This window comes from Carlito syrichta, unplaced genomic scaffold, assembly GCF_000164805.1.
Source record: "Carlito syrichta isolate Samal-C Ts95f unplaced genomic scaffold, Tarsius_syrichta-2.0.1 Scaffold302543, whole genome shotgun sequence".
NCBI lineage: Eukaryota > Metazoa > Chordata > Mammalia > Primates > Tarsiidae > Carlito > Carlito syrichta.
In genome coordinates this window covers 331,603-340,291 of record NW_007246639.1, presented here as the reverse complement: position 1 = coordinate 340,291, position 8,689 = coordinate 331,603, and the positions used below count along the sequence as shown (strand labels likewise).

The following is an 8,689-nucleotide window of genomic DNA, read 5'->3' as shown; positions in this document are numbered from 1 at the left end:
CTCACCTCAGCCTCCCAAAGGCGCGGGATTACAGGCTGAGCCACCGAGCCCGGCTAAGCGCTACAATTTTTATTTGAATTATTCCAGAGTGGTAGAAAGTGGAGAGAAATCTCAAATCCAAATATCTACAGAGCTTAGGCTGTACCAGTGGGGATACCGAAAAGGCCATATTGGACTGGCCACATAATTTATAGGTCCAGTGTAAAATGAAAATGTAGAGCTCCTTATTCAAAACTTATTAAGAATGTCAAGGCCGGGCACTGTGGCTCACGCCTGTAATCCCAGCACTTTGGGAGGCTGAGGCGAGAGGACTGTCTGAGTCTAGGAGTTTGAGACCAGCCTGGGCAACTTGGCAAGACCTCATCTCTACAATAAATCAAAAAATTAGCCAGGTGTGGTGGCGTGCACCTGTAGTTCCAGTTACTTGGAAGGCTGAGGCAGAAGGATTACCTGAGCCTAGCAAGTCAATGCCACTGCACTCCAACCTGGACAACAGAGCGAGACTCCTACTCAAAACAAACAAACAATCAAACAAAAAAATTATTTCAAGATGGCGACAGCAGAGTATTACACTAAGTGTGGACCCTTCAAAGTGCAGGGCCCTATGCAACTATCCAAGTTGCACACCCAAAAAGCCTGCCTTGGAGCCATATAAAACAAGTTGCAGGCCAGGTTCAGCTCATGCATTAGCCAGTCCGAGACCCCATTCCAAAGATTCCACATTGTCTCCCTGGTTCTCCTGGAGAAAAGCACACCATTGCAAGATGGCTAGAGTTTGAAACATGCCCTATGGTTGAAGAGCAGAGGAAAACAGGGCTGGCGGCTCACAAGAGAAGCAAAATCTCTCCTTTATCTTCACTAAGTCTTAAAACAACTCAGGAATTCAGATGCTGACAGTATGCACTTATGGAGGAGAAATATTATGCTTTATTAATTTAACAGTAGCCCAACCCCCTTATTCTCAGGGGTTATACTCCAAGACCCCAGTGGATGCTGAAACTACAGATAGACCAAACCCTATATATATATAAACATGCACTATGTTTTTCCATATATATATGAAAAAACATATATAGATATAGATAGATATACCTATGATAAAGTTTATTTATAAATTAGGCATAGTAAGAGATTAACAACAACTAATAATAAACAAGAATAATTACAACAAGATGCCAGCATCACTGATATTGAGCTTTGGGGTCACTATTAAGTAAAATAAGGGACTTGAATATAAGCACTGTGATACCAAGACAATTGATCTGATAACCAAGACCACTACTAAGTGACTAACTGGCAGGTAGTGTATACAGCGTGGTTACACTGGACAAAGGCAGAACAGACCAAGACAGCATGAGATTTCATCACACTACTCAGAATGCACAACATAAAACATATTGTTTATTTCTAGAACCTTCCATTTAATAATTGTGGGCCACAATTGACCCTAGGTAACTAAAACCACGAAAAGTGAAACCTCAGATAAGGAAGGAATACTGAACCTAAACCTCTGTGGCCATGGTCAACATCCTATAAAAAGTGACATTCCTCTGAAAAACCTTCTCACTCGTGGGCCCATCTACAGAGTTGGGTATGAGCAATTACTATCAAAGAAAATAGTCAATCTACAAGTGATTATTTTTTTCCTGTTGGGACACATGAAGCTGGATATACCATATATATACATGATTGTGCACCTGAAAACATTCATTAAAATGAAATCTTGGTTTCAAATACATTGGTTAATATGATTGTTTACAGAAATGCTTCTCATTTGAAGTAATGTTTGTAAAGCACACTAGGGTGAACAGACAATGCTGACATGCCTGGTATACCTGCCCCTGTGTGGCACATACCTCCATCAGCACTGGCTGGATGCTCGATTTACAGTGCTCTCTAAACAGTTTTTAATGGTGAGAAATATCTTTTATAAAAATAAAAATATCTCTCCTTCCAAAGAAACTCAAATCATTCTACAAAAAAGATATTTACACACACATATTTGTTGCAGCACTATTTCAATAGCACAAACATGGAACCAACACTGCTGCCCATCGAAAATGGATGGGATAAAGAAAATGTGATACATACACACGGTGGAATATTATACTGCCATAAAGAAGGACAAAATTATGGACTTCACAGCAAATTGGATGGATTTAGAATTCATCATACTCAGTGATCTATTACAGAAATAAAGAACTGAATACCACCTCAGTCATAAGTGGATCCTAAACATTTATCATGATACTACAAGAGAGGGATCAGCAGTAGTGGGACACTGCCAGGGGAGGGAGGGGCACATAACATAACTAAGGGTACCTGATCCTAAACCAGGGGAAGGGACCAGCTGGAAGCCCAAACTTCACCTGCACGTAGACCACTTATATGCCTAATCCTGACTTTTACTCCACATCTTTAAAATAAAGAAGGGAAAAAAATTCATCTCTTAAAAAAATCTCTCCTTAATTGAACTGTATTATATATTTCATATTTCCACATCAAGTTTGCCAGTTGAGACAGACAAGTACTTTTTGTCTGATTACAATTATATTTCTCATAACAACTTATACCCCCCAAAGTGCTAATTGCCATATTGGCCTTATCCACACCCAGAAAGATTCTAATCTAATCCTAAGAAGGAATAAAAAAATTATTTAATGCTGTGGGTTTACCTCCACATATAAACCATATATGTACAGGCACCTAAAGAAATACGCAGAGGTAATGGGTCTATCTATTAGTACATGGGACAAAAAATACATAGAAATTGAAATAGTATTGTAGTGTTAGGGGAAATAAATTATTCTCCAAATTACCTGTTTAGTTTTATTTCCCCTTCTAGAATATAGTGGGAAGAGAAATTTGCATCTGTCTTGTTCATTGCTATGTTCGCCGACAATGCCTGCCACATAGAAGATACTCAATAAATATTTGCTGAATTGAATCCACAGAATCAAAACAAATTGCCTTTCATAGAGTCCAGGGCTAGAAATAGAAGGAAATCAGAGACAGGTAGTAGGACCACCAATTTTCCTAAATTCCACTAGCTAATTTATTTTACTTTTTAGTTGGAACATAACTTTTGTGTTCACTGCATCTAGTAGCTCTGTTGCTTTCTGATCAGCCTCTCATTCCTATATCTCATGCAGACACATGCTTGGGCTTCCTTGGAGTGGGCTAGGACAAAGGTTGACTTCTTACCAGAACCCAGAAAAGGCTAATGAGCCCTGTGGAATAATATTCCTAAGTATTCACCACACTTGAATCAATATCAACATGCTGTCAGTGTGCATTAGCCCCACACTCAAACAAAGAACAGCTCTTAGGGCCCAATAATGACACCAGGTATGCATAGCTAGAGATGGGCAAGATGATGCAAAGATGACTATTTCAGCTCTTCTCAAACACAAGGCTTCCAGGATATTACACAAGGTTGTCACTTTTGTGCTTTGTCAGAGATAGACAGCGTTTGGTTTTAGCCGCTGATATATTTAGCAAAGTAAACCCTCATTTTATCTTCTTGACCCAAGAGATAGTTTCAGATTACACCTTCCAGGCTAAGAGAGAAGTTTCTGCTTCTTCTATTCATTGCCTAGGATTGCCAAGAAAAACAAATGTCTTAAAGTTAACAAAACACTAAATATATAGCTGATAAGACATGTATAACTAAGTTGAATCGTTACTGACTCAGGCAGGATCTGCTTTGAGTGCAACTCCATCATGCCCACATTCATTCAGGTAGCATTTTCCACACACAGATCCTGCTAGAAAGATATTTCAAGGAAGGGCAGTGGCAAAAAGGTCTGAGCATCAATTTTGGATTACTTAAATCTCTAGGTTCAGAGTAAATATTCACAGGTGACCAAGTTTCATGCCTCCCCCCCCCCACTTACAGTAAAATCAATCTCAGTGTTGTAAAGAGAATTCATTCTACATGTAAAATCTGATCATCCAATTAGAATGAAGAGTGGAGTAACTGCAATGGAGTATAGATAACTAAGTTATATGGTATACACAGTTAAGATGTCACCAAACTGAAATGACCATAGGTAAACATGTGGGCTTCACAGTCAGATCACATTGGTTTGCAATTCTGGCCCAATCAGTTATCAACTATTTGACCTTGTCAGGAGCAATGGCTCATGCCTGTAATGCCAGAGCTTTGGTAGGCTGAGGCAGGAGGACTACTTGAGCCCAGAAGTTCAAGACCAGCCTGGGCAACATAACAAGACCCCATCTCTACAAAATAAAAATAATAATAATAAATTAGCCAGGTGTGGTGGTGTGTGTCTGTAGTCCCAGCTACTTAGGAGACTAAGGCAGGAAGATGAAGATTGCTTGAGCCCAGGAGGCTGAGGTTGCAGTGAAGTGAGCCGTGATCGTGCCACTGCACTCTAGCCTGGGTGACAGAGTAAGACCTTGACTCAAAATCCAACCAACCACACAAAAAAACAAAAACTATTTCATCCTAACCAAGTTTGTTAACCTGACTGAGAACTGATTTTTGCAAAATGTGAATAATAGCACTTAATCCTATAAAGTGAGATTTGCTCTTTATCTCATATTGTCATTATAAGGGCGAAAATAAAATATACACAAAGCTGAGTTCAGTGCTTGATATATAACAAGAACTGAACAAATGATAACTGTGGTTCTTATTATGATTATTATTTTTATCACCCCCAGTATGGCCTAGTTATCCATAAAGAATAACTCCTTTGTAACTTTGTTTTCAGTTATGAGAGTCATAACCAAAAACATAGAGGAGGTAAACTTTTTGTGAGGCTTCTGTGGTCTAAACTTAGTCACTTCGATCTTTTAGTCATTACCATGAAACAAAATTCCTTAAATTTCAGAAAGTTTCAGTGAGGCACCAATAAATGCAGCCATAGAGCAATCTCTCCCTTCCCCCATATGCATACTCACAATATCTACCCCTTGGGGATATATTAAAACTAAGACCTTAACCAGTAATTAAGACCTGCATCTAATCAGAGAGCAATGCAGGCTGTGGCCCTCCGTGAAGAAAGGAAGACACGGAGCATTGGGATGACAGCTCCCATTACCAGGGCTTTGTTCTCTTGGAGCAAAAAGAGCACAAAAGCATAAAGTTGGGGAACTGTAATTGCATTTTGAACATTTGTGGGGAAGGAAAATCACAGGCTTGTCTGAACTGGGAGGATAGATAACTGCGTCAGTCCACACCCACCAGCGCCTTTCTCCACCCTCAAAGCATGACTCCACTTTTTCTAATACTGCCCTTAAGGAATCTGGCTTCTGTGACTTCCAGTAATTGGACAAATCATCCATGATGAAGCAGCTGAGAGCACTGTTAGACAAAAGAGACAAGAATCAAGCAAATAGAAAACTCATTAAAATGCTGCGTTTGGTTTTTTTTTTTTACTCCTAGCAATTCATGTTACTAAACAAGTCTTTCTTCATGCTTTTCCTTGGAAATAATACTTTAAAAGAATTTTAATGGGTACTGAGTGATTTTCTCTAGACTTATAATCTAGCAACGAGACATACTTTCCCTTCCCCCATCACCATGTAGCACTCCTCCCTGTCACCTTAGAGCTTCTGACTTAGCTGTGTTCACACCCAGCAGTCCCAGCAGAGCTTTCTGCTCAATTATAAGACATAAAAAAAAAAAAAGCAGGCAATGAACAATTCATGCTCTCCTAAGTGCTTGCTATAAGGCAGGCTGAGCTGACCTCTCCCGTCCCATATAGGTGCATGTCAGCCACATAAACCTAAAAGACTGAGAACAGCATGTGTGTGATGTGGTATAAACAAACTAATTAAAATCCAAGGTCTTTCACTCTGGCTAGTGCCTAATGGGACCAATATGCTCAACTCCTTGCAAAAAAAAATCACTTCAAGCTAGCTAGAGGTATTGCTTTTCCTGCTTCCTATAATATAGCTCTTTTAGGCTCAATAAACAGACTAAAAGAAGAGGAATTCAGGGATTGCCATGCTTTCCTGTAAGACTTTTTGAATAAAAACTATCAACTTGGCAGCAATGAGCCACAAGACCACTCCCTAATTCTAAGTGGACATATTGATCAATTGAACTGACATGTGCCTCCTCCTTTCTCTCCCCTAGTAGCAATCAGTTGCACCAGGGAAATCCATTTCATTTCCCAAAACAAAAGGCAACACACTGCTCCACATCTGACACTGTTAGACTACATTTTTTAAAAAAATTGTAACGAAGATGCCTAAAGACAGAGCTAGGAGTTGAAATGAAAATGATACATGTTTATCTAGAGTTTCAGAATCTAGTTGAGGTTATGGCTGAGTCCAGGGATCTGTATTCCCTACAATCACTGAGGATCCTGATATTTATTCATCAAATCAGATTTTGGTCAAAGTTAAGCAAGAGATGGCAACACCACTGGCACTTCTAAAGTCTCTCCCCAGGTTTACCCTTTACTGCAACTGCCGCAGAGAAGAGACTAGTTCCTTTCTCCGTTACAGGTCAGCCTGCAAAAAACTCCAGCTATTTTAGAGACCAGCTAGAGATGGAAAAATATTGTGGCAGTCTTTTGACTATGAAGGACATGGGTTGAAGAACTACCATATAAATCCAAAGACTCAAATAATTTCATTTGATTTAGGCCTTTATGCTTTTGATAAATTCTGTCTTGAATATGCAAGAGATCCCCTTTCACATCAGGGTTATGTCAAATGCTTATTCAGCATTCGTTCCTTGCCATGAAGAAACTGAAAACCAACCGAGGTAAATACTGAATTTCATACTGCAAATCACTGAATATTTCATAACTCACAAGAGCAGACAGGGGACCAATTAACTCTGCCCCATAAAAAATATACATTTTTACAATGTATAAATGCCATGAACTACTCATTTTAAAGCTTATTTGGGGTTTTACAGTAGAAAATTATCTTATGTTTATGAAAAATTCTATAATGACACTTAAAAATAACAGAAAGAGATGGAGCAAGAATAATTCTACATATTTTGATTCTTATAAGACTCTTACAGGCCTTTGTCTTAACCCGGTAGCCTGAAAAACAGATTTAGGTAAAAACAGCCCTTCTTTCCCCAGTCCATTTTAAGCAGACAACATCCCCCCATCTCCGCCTTAGCAGACACCGACTAACCACCAAAACACCATGCAATTAAGGCCCAGACATTTAACACTCACCATCTCCTGCTCCCACTGTCTTCTTTTGATGTTTACAGCACATCTGTAGGATGCAATACTAGGAGATGCCTTGTTTGACCTGCTGCATGATGCTGTGACATCAGTTCAGATGATGCAGCTCATTATGGGAAAGACTGCTGTTGCTATGGCAACTGGGATGTGCTAGGAATCCTTGCTGCATTTCCAGTGGAGCCTGAGACAATACGGAAGCCCTGTAAGAAACAGACGATATGCAAAATTTAGACCAAAGGAAGAGGATTCCTCATTGGACTAAAATCCATAGGTTTAAAGGGATTTCCCTGAAAGCACTTTGGAAAAAATAAAAATTACCTCTTCCTTTGTTGTTACACATTTGGGGAAAGAGGTAGGAGGAGAATATAGACTTAGTACTAAGCAAATAAAAACCCAAACGCACTATGTTTCCCTATTAGGCAATTTGACCACTTTTTCCTCTGTGGACAGCATTAGAATATCTTTTTTAAAGTTATTAAAAAGAACTTTTCCTCATTTGTCAAAGACCAAAAGAACAAAATAGGGAGCGGAAAAATAATTAAAAATGAAAAATTTTCAGCTGACCAAGTGACTCCAACTCTAAAGGTAAACAGACTTTAATTTTTAAAACATGGATAAGCCCTCAACCAACATATGAGTATCTTCTCTGATCATTTCCACTGAGGGACAACAACCCACAGAACCTTCTCATACAGAGTAACCCCAGCTCTCACCAACCATCAGACAGGCAGTAAAAGGAGGTTTGGAATCTAGGGGGGACATACCATACCACCCTCAGCTTCTAGTGACCATTCCCTTGATCTGCAGAGAACTCCTCCCACTCATGGCCAAAATGCAAGAGAGTCTTTTCTGAGACCAGACCTGATGGTTGAAACAAGTGACAGACCTGCTAAAAACTTCCTAAGTCATTGGCATTCCAAACATTGGGGTCTGTTTTCTTCTCTTCAGAGTAATAAGACTGCCTACCACACAGAAGGAGATTACTTGTGCCCCTCCCCCTACAAAAGCTGGAACTGTGTGAAAAGTCACATTTAAACAACACACAGTGAGGGATTTCTCCAGTTGATTTTTTTTTTTTAAAGAGGAAGAAGAAGAAATTAAAAAAGAGGAAAGAAAGGAAAGAGAAGAAAAGAAAAAGAAAGCAAATCTAAAGCTATTACTTCTTTCCAGTCTTGAGCAGAAACAAACACCATGTGGTGAGAACTGGGGGTGGGGGGAAGGAGATATGGACAGAGCAGCCCATCTCTTGCATATTTAATGCTTGCAGGCCATTGATAGAGAAAGACAGACTCAAGCTGACCTACATCCATTTTATCTTCACAACTCTGAAAAAGAACAATATTCCAAAAGCTTAAAATATAACGAGACAATTATGTTGTCTCCTACTTGAGATTTTTAATGGCACTGCTAACTACCAGCATAGGGAAGGGGGGATGGAGTGACAGAAGGAATTCAGGCAGTGTCTCTGTAAATAGGGGCTGATAAAATGCCTGAGAGGTGCC

At 39.5% G+C, this 8,689-nt stretch overlaps 1 protein-coding gene across 1 annotated transcript in view; it reads right to left on the bottom strand.

The window, feature by feature from the left end:
* Positions 1 to 7,286, bottom strand: part of LOC110595524 (A-kinase anchor protein 6-like) — a 114,418-nt gene extending 107,132 nt beyond the window's left edge. Inside the window, exon 1 of the mRNA XM_021711741.1 lies at positions 7,176 to 7,286. The gene's annotated coding sequence lies outside the window, so the exon portion shown is untranslated. The remainder of the gene's footprint in view (positions 1 to 7,175) is intronic.
* Positions 7,287 to 8,689: the final 1,403 nt, after the last annotated feature.